The following is a 10,741-nucleotide window of genomic DNA, read 5'->3' on the forward strand; positions in this document are numbered from 1 at the left end:
TGGAGAAAAGAGAGGGGGGAGGGGGGGAGAAAAGAGAGGGGGGAGGGGGGGAGAAAAGAGAGGGGGGAGGGGGGGAGAAAAGAGAGGGGGGAGGGGGGGAGAAAAGAGAGGGGGGAGGGGGGGAGAAAGAGAGGGGGGAGGGGGGGAGAAAAGAGAGGGGGGAGGGGGGGAGAAAGAGAGGGGGGAGGGGGGGAGAAAAGAGAGGGGGGAGGGGGGGAGAAAAGAGAGGGGGGAGGGGGGGAGAAAAGAGAGGGGGGAGGGGGGGAGAAAAGAGAGGGGGGAGGGGGGGAGAAAAGAGAGGGGGGAGGGGGGGAGAAAAGAGAGGGGGGAGGGGGGGAGAAAAGAGAGGGGGGAGGGGGGGAGAAAAGAGAGGGGGGAGGGGGGGAGAAAAGAGAGGGGGGAGGGGGGGAGAAAAGAGAGGGGGGAGGGGGGGAGAAAAGAGAGGGGGGAGGGGGGAGAAAAGAGAGGGGGGAGGGGGGGAGAAAAGAGAGGGGGGAGGGGGGGAGAAAAGAGAGGGGGGAGGGGGGGAGAAAAGAGAGGGGGGAGGGGGGGAGAAAAGAGAGGGGGGAGGGGGGGAGAAAAGAGAGGGGGGAGGGGGGAGAAAAGAGAGGGGGGAGGGGGGGAGAAAAGAGAGGGGGGAGGGGGGAGAAAAGAGAGGGGGGAGGGGGAGAAAAGAGAGGGGGGAGGGGGGAGAAAAGAGAGGGGGGAGGGGGGAGAAAAGAGAGGAGGGAGGGGGGAGAAAAGAGAGGAGGGAGGGGGGAGAAAAGAGAGGAGGGAGGGGGAGAAAGAGAGGAGGGAGGGGGGAGAAAAGAGAGGAGGGAGGGGGGAGAAAAGAGAGGAGGGAGGGGGGAGAAAAGAGAGGAGGGAGGGGGGGAGAAAAGAGAGGAGGGAGGGGGGGAGAAAAGAGAGGAGGGAGGGGGGGAGAAAAGAGAGGAGGGAGGGGGGGAGAAAAGAGAGGAGGGAGGGGGGGAGAAAAGAGAGGAGGGAGGGGGGGAGAAAAGAGAGGAGGGAGGGGGGGAGAAAAGAGAGGAGGGAGGGGGGGAGAAAAGAGAGGAGAGAAGGGGGGGAGAAAAGAGAGGAGAGAAGGGGGGGAGAAAAGAGAGGAGAGAAGGGGGGGAGAAAGAGAGGAGAGAAGGGGGGGAGAAAAGAGAGGAGAGAAGGGGGGGAGAAAAGAGAGGAGAGAAGGGGGGGAGGGGAGAAAAGAGAGGAGAGAAGGGGGGGGGAGGGGAGAAAAGAGAGGAGAGAAGGGGGGGGAGGGGAGAAAAGAGAGGAGAGAAGGGGGGGGGAGGGGAGAAAAGAGAGGAGAGAAGGGGGGGGGAGGGAGAAAAGAGAGGAGAGAAGGGGGGGGGAGGGGAGAAAAGAGAGGAGAGAAGGGGGGGGGAGGGAGAAAAGAGAGGAGAGAAGGGGGGGGGAGGGGAGAAAAGAGAGGAGAGAAGGGGGGGGGAGGGGAGAAAAGAGAGGAGAGAAGGGGGGGGGAGGGGAGAAAAGAGAGGAGAGAAGGGGGGGGGAGGGGAGAAAAGAGAGGAGAGAAGGGGGGGGGAGGGGAGAAAAGAGAGGAGAGAAGGGGGGGGAGGGGAGAAAAGAGAGGAGAGAAGGGGGGGGGAGGGGAGAAAAGAGAGGAGAGAAGGGGGGGGGAGGGAGAAAAGAGAGGAGAGAAGGGGGGGGGAGGGGAGAAAAGAGAGGAGAGAAGGGGGGGGGAGGGGAGAAAAGAGAGGAGAGAAGGGGGGGGGAGGGGAGAAAAGAGAGGAGAGAAGGGGGGGGGAGGGGAGAAAAGAGAGGAGAGAAGGGGGGGGGAGGGGAGAAAAGAGAGGAGAGAAGGGGGGGGGAGGGGAGAAAAGAGAGGAGAGAAGGGGGGGGGAGGGGAGAAAAGAGAGGAGAGAAGGGGGGGGGAGGGGAGAAAAGAGAGGAGAGAAGGGGGGGGGAGGGGAGAAAAGAGAGGAGAGAAGGGGGGGGGAGGGGAGAAAAGAGAGGAGAGAAGGGGGGGGGAGGGGAGAAAAGAGAGGAGAGAAGGGGGGGGGAGGGGAGAAAAGAGAGGAGAGAAGGGGGGGGGAGGGGAGAAAAGAGAGGAGAGAAGGGGGGGGAGGGGAGAAAAGAGAGGAGAGAAGGGGGGGGAGGGGAGAAAAGAGAGGAGAGAAGGGGGGGGGAGGGGAGAAAAGAGAGGAGAGAAGGGGGGGGAGGGGAGAAAAGAGAGGAGAGAAGGGGGGGGGAGGGGAGAAAAGAGAGGAGAGAAGGGGGGGGGAGGGGAGAAAAGAGAGGAGAGAAGGGGGGGGAGGGGAGAAAGAGAGGAGAGAAGGGGGGAGGGGAGAAAAGAGAGGAGAGAAGGGGGGAGGGGAGAAAAGAGAGGAGAGAAGGGGGGAGGGGAGAAAAGAGAGGAGAGAAGGGGGGAGGGGAGAAAAGAGAGGAGAGAAGGGGGGAGGGGAGAAAAGAGAGGAGAGAAGGGGGGAGGGGAGAAAAGAGAGGAGAGAAGGGGGGAGGGGAGAAAAGAGAGGAGAGAAGGGGGGAGGGGAGAAAAGAGAGGAGAGAAGGGGGGAGGGGAGAAAAGAGAGGAGAGAAGGGGGGAGGGGAGAAAGAGAGGAGAGAAGGGGGGAGGGGAGAAAAGAGAGGAGAGAAGGGGGGAGGGGAGAAAAGAGAGGAGAGAAGGGGGGAGGGGAGAAAAGAGAGGAGAGAAGGGGGGAGGGGAGAAAAGAGAGGAGAGAAGGGGGGAGGGGGAGAAAAGAGAGGAGAGAAGGGGGGAGGGGAGAAAAGAGAGGAGAGAAGGGGGGAGGGGAGAAAAGAGAGGAGAGAAGGGGGGAGGGGAGAAAAGAGAGGAGAGAAGGGGGGAGGGGAGAAAAGAGAGGAGAGAAGGGGGGAGGGGAGAAAAGAGAGGAGAGAAGGGGGGAGGGGAGAAAAGAGAGGAGAGAAGGGGGGAGGGGAGAAAAGAGAGGAGAGAAGGGGGGAGGGGAGAAAAGAGAGGAGAGAAGGGGGGAGGGGAGAAAAGAGAGGAGAGAAGGGGGGAGGGGAGAAAAGAGAGGAGAGAAGGGGGGAGGGGAGAAAAGAGAGGAGAGAAGGGGGGAGGGGAGAAAAGAGAGGAGAGAAGGGGGGAGGGGAGAAAAGAGAGGAGAGAAGGGGGGAGGGGAGAAAAGAGAGGAGAGAAGGGGGGAGGGGAGAAAAGAGAGGAGAGAAGGGGGGAGGGGAGAAAGAGAGGAGAGAAGGGGGAGGGGAGAAAAGAGAGGAGAGAAGGGGGGAGGGGAGAAAAGAGAGGAGAGAAGGGGGGAGGGGAGAAAAGAGAGGAGAGAAGGGGGGAGGGGAGAAAAGAGAGGAGAGAAGGGGGGAGGGGAGAAAAGAGAGGAGAGAAGGGGGGAGGGGAGAAAAGAGAGGAGAGAAGGGGGGAGGGGAGAAAAGAGAGGAGAGAAGGGGGGAGGGGAGAAAGAGAGGAGAGAAGGGGGGAGGGGAGAAAAGAGAGGAGAGAAGGGGGGAGGGGAGAAAAGAGAGGAGAGAAGGGGGGAGGGGAGAAAAGAGAGGAGAGAAGGGGGGAGGGGGAGAAAAGAGAGGAGAGAAGGGGGGAGGGGAGAAAAGAGAGGAGAGAAGGGGGGAGGGGAGAAAAGAGAGGAGAGAAGGGGGGAGGGGAGAAAAGAGAGGAGAGAAGGGGGGAGGGGAGAAAAGAGAGGAGAGAAGGGGGGAGGGGAGAAAGAGAGGAGAGAAGGGGGGAGGGGAGAAAAGAGAGGAGAGAAGGGGGGAGGGGAGAAAAGAGAGGAGAGAAGGGGGGAGGGGAGAAAAGAGAGGAGAGAAGGGGGGGAGGGGAGAAAAGAGAGGAGAGAAGGGGGGGAGGGGAGAAAAGAGAGGAGAGAAGGGGGGGAGGGGAGAAAAGAGAGGAGAGAAGGGGGGGAGGGGAGAAAAGAGAGGAGAGAAGGGGGGGAGGGGAGAAAGAGAGGAGAGAAGGGGGGGAGGGGAGAAAAGAGAGGAGAGAAGGGGGGAGGGGAGAAAAGAGAGGAGAGAAGGGGGGAGGGAGAAAAGAGAGGAGAGAAGGGGGGGAGGGGAGAAAAGAGAGGAGAGAAGGGGGGGAGGGGAGAAAAGAGAGGAGAGAAGGGGGGGAGGGGAGAAAAGAGAGGAGAGAAGGGGGGGAGGGGAGAAAAGAGAGGAGAGAAGGGGGGAGGGGAGAAAAGAGAGGAGAGAAGGGGGGGGGAGAAAAGAGAGGAGAGAAGGGGGGGAGGGGAGAAAAGAGAGGAGAGAAGGAAGGAGAAGAAAGAGAAGGAAGGTCTTACGAGGAAAGGCTGAGGGACTTGGGGTTGTTTTCGTTAGAGAGAAGGAGGAGGAGAGGTGACTTAATAGAGACATACAAGATAATCAGAGGGTTAGATAGGGTGGATAGTGAGAGTCTTTTTCCTCGGATGAGGATGGCAAACACGAGGGGACATAGCTTTAAGTTGAGGGGTGAAAGATATAGGACAGATGTCAGAGGTAGTTTCTTTACGCAGAGAGTAGTAGGGGCATGGAACGCCCTGCCTGCAACAGTAGTAGACTCGCCAACTTTAAGGGCATTTAAGTGGTCATTGGATAGACATATGGATGTAAATGGAATAGTGTAGGTCAGATGATCGGCGCAACATCGAGGGCCGAAGGGCCTGTACTGCGCTGTAATATTCTAAAAAAAAGAAGGGGGGAGGGGAGTAAAGAGAGGCGAGAAGGGGGGGGAAAGAGAAAAGAGAGGCGAGAAGGGGGGGGAAAGAGAAAAGAGAGGAGAGAAGGGGGGGGAAAGAGAAAAGAGAGGAGAGAAGGGGGGGGAAAGAGAAAAGAGAGGAGAGAAGGGGGGGGAAAGAGAAAAGAGAGGAGAGAAGGGGGGGGAAAGAGAAAAGAGAGGAGAGAAGGGGGGGACCACTAGGGGCTGAAGTTATACCTGGCACAAAAGGAAGATGGTTCTGGTTGTTGGAGGTCAATCAGTCCCAGAATATCACTGCACGAGTTCCTCAGGGTAGCGTCCTATGCCCAACCAACTTCAGCTGCTTCATCTTGAAAAGAATAAGTTCATTAGAGATAGTCAGCACGGTTTTGTGACGGGTAGGTCGTGCCTCACAAACCTTATTGAGTTTTGAGAAGGTGACCAAACAGGTGGATGAGGGTAAAGCAGTGGATGTGGTGTATATGGATTTCAGTAAGGCGTTTGATAAGGTTCCCCACAGTCGGCTATTGCAGAAAATACGGAAGTATGGGGTTGAAGGTGATTTAGAGCTTTGGATCAGAAATTGGCTAGCTGAAAGAAGACAGAGGGTGGTGGTTGATGGCAAATGTTCATCCTGGAGTTTAGTTACTAGTGGTGTACCGCAAGGATCTGTTTTGGGGCCACTGCTGTTTGTCATTTTTATAAATGACCTGGATGAGGGTGTAGAAGGGTGGGTTAGTAAATTTGCAGATGACACGAAGGTCGGTGGAGTTGCAGATAGTGCCGAAGGATGTTGTAGGTTACAGAGGGACATAGATAGGCTGCAGAGCTGGGCTGAGAGATGGCAAATGGAGTTTAATGCGGAAAAGTGTGAGGTGATTCACTTTGGAAGGAGTAACAGGAATGCAGAGTACTGGGCTAATGAGAAGATTCTTGGTAGTGTAGATGAACAGAGATCTTGGTGTCCAGGTGCATAAATCCCTGAAGGTTGCTACCCAGGTTAATAGGGCTGTTAAGAAGGCATATGGTGTGTTAGCTTTTATTAGTGGGGGGGGGGGGGTCGAGTTTCAGAGCCACGAGGTCATGCTGCAGCTGTACAAAACTCTGGTGAGACCGCACCTGGAGTATTGCGTGCAGTTCTGGTCACCGCATTATAGGAAGGATGTGGAAGCTATGGAAAGGGTGCAGAGGAGATTTACTAGGATGTTGCCTGGTATGGAGGGAAGGTCTTACGAGGAAAGGCTGACGGACTTGAGGTTGTTTTCGTTGGAGAGAAGGAGGAGGAGAGGTGACTTAATAGAGACACAAGATAATCAGAGGGTTAGATAGGGTGGATAGTGAGCATCTTTTTCCTCGGATGGTGATGGCAAACACGAGGGGACATAGCTTCAAGTTGAGGGGTGATAGATATAGGACAGATGTTAGAGGTAGTTTCTTTACTCAGAGAGTAGTAGGGGCGTGGAACGCCCTGCCTCCAACAGTAGTAGACTTGCCAACTTTAAGGGCATTTAAGTGGTCATTGGATAGACATATGGCTGAAAATGGAATAGTGTAGGTCAGATGGTTTCACAGGTCGGCGCAACATCGAGGGCTGAAGGGCCTGTACTGCGCTGTAATGTTCTTATCAATGCCTTCCCTCTAATACAATGTCAGAAGTGGGGAGGTTTAGTCTTTGGTTCCATTTGCAATGCTTCAGATAATTTAACAGTGGAAGGTGGTGGCAGCATAATGGTAATGTCACTGGATTAGTAACCTCAAAACCCAGGCTAATGCACTGGGGACATGGGTTTGAATTGCACCATGGCAGATGGTGTAGTTTGAATTCAATAAATCGGGGAATTAAAAAGCTAGTCCAATGGTGACTATGAAACCATTTTGATTGTAAAAAGCCATCTTGTTCACTAATGTCCCTCAGGACAGGAAATCTGCTGTCCTTACCTGGTCTGGCCAACATGCAACTACAGACACACAGCGATGTGGTTGACTCTTAAAATGCCCTCTGAAATAGCTTAGCAAGCCATTCAGTTCAAGGGCATTTAGGGATGGGCAACAAGTGCTGGCCTAGCCAGTGATGCCCACATCCCACAAACAACTTAAAAATCCATTCAGGCTTGGGCTATTAAGTGGCAAGTTACATTCACACCAAATAAATATCAAGTAATGACCATCTCCAAGAGATGGTAAGCACTTCCTCTTTACATTCAACAACATTACCATTGTTGTATTTTAGGATGTTGATGAGGAATTCAAGAAATAGGAGCGAGAGTAGGCCATTTGACCCCTCAAGCCTGCCCCACCATTCAATATCATGGCTGATCTGTCCCAGACCTCAGCCCAACATCCTGGGGTTACTATTGACCAGAAACTGAACTGGACCAGCCACACAAACAACGTGACTACATAAGCAGGTCAGAGGCTAGTTATTCTGTGGCATGACTCACCCTGACTCAAAGCTTTTCCACCATCTATGAGGTGAAAGTCAGGAGTGGGATGGAATACTCTCCACTTGCCTGGATGAGTGCAGCTTCAATACACAAGAAGCTCACCATCCAGGACAAAGCAGCCCACTTGATCAGCACCCCATCCACCATCAACACAGTGAAGCAATACATAGCATTGACCAGGTACACTGCAGTAATTCACCAAGGCTCCTTCCAAACCATCCAGAAGACAAGAACAGCAGGGAAGAGTTTCCCTCCTAGTCCACACACAACTTGGAAAATATTGGTATCCCTTCATTGCTGCAGGGTCAAAATCCTAGAACTCCCCTCTTAATCACTGTGGCAGTACCTTCACTGTACAGACTGCAGTGGTTCAAGTCAGATAATCATCATCTACAAGGAAAATTAAAAGATGAGCAATAAATACTCAGCTTGCCAGCAACACCCACATCTCATGATTAGAAATAAAATCATGGTTGTTGAACTCAACGTTGAGTGCAGAGGGCTGTAAAAAGACTAAGATAAAGGTACTGCTCCTCAAGCTTGCATGGAGCTTCACTGGAAGCTGGTCAATGACATCTTTGCCATTTAATTTATCCTGCCCTCCCCCGACCAAATCATTTTCTTCTCTCCCTCCTTTCGCCCACCCACCCCACTTGCTCAAAGCAAATTCTAACCTTGACCAGTTCTGATGAAAGGCCATTGACGTGAAATATTAACTCCCTTTCTTTCTCCACAGATGGTGCCAGATCTGCAGTGCATTTCCAGCATTTTGTTTTTATTCCTTGGCTGTAAACTGGACTCCGGTCTTCCAGGATAGTGCCCTGTGCATGCATGCACATGCCCACTGATGAATTAGTGTTGCCTAAAGTAATTAGGGGCCTTTGCTTTCTCAAGGGGAACAAAAGCGACTGAAGCACATGAAATAATTTTGAAAACGTAGACTTGCACCTAAATGGACTTTATACATAGCACAGTAAAAAGTCTAAACATTAGCTCTTTAATTCTGGTTTTGAAAGGCTAGTAACCATGAGGCAGATGCCGGTGTTCACTAAACCTTATCCCAGTTACGGACTCAAACCAATTCATTGCAGGTAAAAAGCGCCGTTTAGGATAGGACTTCACCAACTTGACCTAGCCTTGCTAAGTACTGATAAACCTTATGGGTGGTGGGAAAAGGAGGAAAATGGGTTATGTTAAGTGGCCACTGGACATTGTGATTTCGACAGCTATGACATATTTTAACTATTTCGCTACGTGAAAGCGTTTTAATAAGAAAAAAGTACGAATTAGTAGGTTATACATGTCTTTATAGTTAAAGACATGAGATAAATTAATAGAGTATTACGAAGAGAGTTATGTACGCAAGCCAGTAAAATATATGGAAAACAAAGAATAAAATTAACTTTCTTACCTGATAAAGATTACTAACAAACGAAATGGTGAACGCTACATCAAAAAAAAACTACTCCATGAAATCTAAATTTCCCCTACTTCTTCCCAAAACTATTTTAAATAGACTGCCTCGATCTCTATTTATACATGTTGACACTGGATTGGTAAATTCTCATTGGTTAAGAAAGAGATTTGTTGCTTTCAATTACACTCAAGTATCCCGGACTACAGCTTCAATCAACTAGTCACGAGAGAAGATAGGATTGCTACACCAATTGTGAAGCAATTAGAACCAAAACACACACTAATGAACAGCCCAGAACTTGTATGATCCGGAGAAACATGTCTTGGTGTGTTTTTCTTAATTATCTGTGTTTGCTGGATTAAATTATTTATAGTTCTAGGAATTTGTATCTGAATTGTGTAAAATGTTCTTCCTATTCTGTAAAGTTCGAAGTGTAAATAGTTTGCACCTGACAGGTTTCGGCTCCGATTGATTTGTGTTTAAATTATTTGATTCGTTTTAAAACTAATAACATACATGCAAGAAAGGGCGTGTATACATCTAAAGAGAGGAGGAGAGATCGCCTTTAAGCCAATTATTTGGAGTTATTATACAGCTTTTAACATTTTTAGCACGTTTTGCTCCAGGTTTATACCAGTTTTTGAAATAATTTTAGATTAACTAAGTTGTACAGACCATACATATCCGAGAATTCCCCGTTGGCAGTTTAAGCCAAGAGTTAAATTACCCATTGGATTTTTGGCAATGTTTATTACGATGCCAGAATGGACTTGTTTATATGATTTTATCATGGGAGGGGGAAAAAAACCTTTAATGCGTAATATAAAGTAATGGACAATGTCAAGCTGTACTTTGAAACTTCTATTCCACATGTATTTGGTTGGCTCCTTTCCCACTTGGATTTTGAAAAGGAAAGTTTGTAATGAATAGTATTGAAGCAACAGCTATAAATATTGCTTGTCATATTCAATTTCCGTTGACTGGTCAGTGGTTCCCAATGAGATCAGGTGGCATGAAAACATTTCACTTCCAAAGTTTGGATTGAACCTTTCAACAACCTCATAACTTCATCAACCAATAGCTGAAGGGAGCTGGTCGGAGGTGTGTCTCCCTTCCTGTTTGTTACAAAATGCATAGATCAGTCAATATGGATGATGTTTTTTGAGGAACCTGTTTGGAAGCAGGTTTTTCTTTTTTGTTATAAAATAATTTATAATCAGATGGAGACAATTATTTCGCTTACATTTTTGGAGATATTAATGGTGAATGCAGAGAAACGCAACAGTCTACCAGAGCATAAAAGAACCCAGCAACACTCCTGCCACCCATTTCATCTATCAGGCTAGCAGGATGAGTCGGTGTTCTGCACGTTTGTTCACTGAGAGGTTGCAAAACCTCTCTCACTATTTGATTGCTCCTCAATTTCTGGCTTCACTTCAGTGCCACACTCCTGATCTTTGGCCTCCTAGTCTGTAGTGGGGGTTGGGGGCGCGGGGGGAGGGTGGTGGTGATATGGTGAGAAGTGGGAGGGAAGTTAGAACATCCCCTGTGGGCCTGTCCCCTGGCCTGGCCAAGGTGGCTATCCACTGGTCAAAGTTGAATGCAGCTTATGGAAGTCATTCTGGCCACTTGCCTCTCTTTCAGTCTTGTCTAAGCCTGGGTGGCCCTGGAGAGGGAGCATAAAGTGTCCGCCTGCGGCCTTCCACAACTGGTGGGTACAGGAGGGACTGGAGTGTGTAGTGAATGTCCAGAATGTCATTTATTTTATTAAGTTTCTTTTTTCCCTTGTGCTTATTTTCTATTATTAGTTGTACCCCCTTATAAAAGATACACATTTATTTACTTGTTCATAGTTGATGTCCATGGGGAAACCCAGTACATCCTTATTGGTTGCATTATAAAATATTAAAAAGGGTTATCCATTTTGTCACTACCCTTCAGGTACACTATAAACTAATCTTCCATAAAGCATTTTAATTATTCAATATTTTAGGGATGATGCAATATTGTGCATGTCAAGAAAACCAAGGGATAGTGTTTGCCATTTTTTTGTGCGTGTGCCATACTGTAGCAAAAAGTTCAATTCAATACCACTCTCTCTTGCAGTAGTTCTAACTGTTGATAATGCCATTATTCTTTAAACATATTTCGACAGTAATTGTTGATTATTGTTGATAAAACATTAAGCTTAAACCTCCAAAACAGAGCAGTGCACATTAGCCTCATGTCTAAAACTTAGGTATG

General features: G+C 49.9%; 1 protein-coding gene across 1 annotated transcript in view; it reads right to left on the reverse strand.

Moving 5' to 3' along the window:
* The window catches only part of LOC137370928 (dicarboxylate carrier UCP2-like), a 37,638-nt gene extending 29,069 nt beyond the window's left edge, over window positions 1-8,569 (reverse strand). Inside the window, exons 1-2 of the mRNA XM_068032800.1 lie at window positions 8,492-8,569; window positions 4,874-4,985 (exon numbers count right to left, since the gene is read on the reverse strand). The gene's annotated coding sequence lies outside the window, so the exon portion shown is untranslated. The remainder of the gene's footprint in view (window positions 1-4,873; window positions 4,986-8,491) is intronic.
* Window positions 8,570-10,741: the final 2,172 nt, after the last annotated feature.

The sequence above is a fragment of the Heterodontus francisci genome, chromosome 6 (assembly GCF_036365525.1).
Source record: "Heterodontus francisci isolate sHetFra1 chromosome 6, sHetFra1.hap1, whole genome shotgun sequence".
NCBI classification, from domain to species: Eukaryota; Metazoa; Chordata; class Chondrichthyes; order Heterodontiformes; family Heterodontidae; genus Heterodontus; species Heterodontus francisci.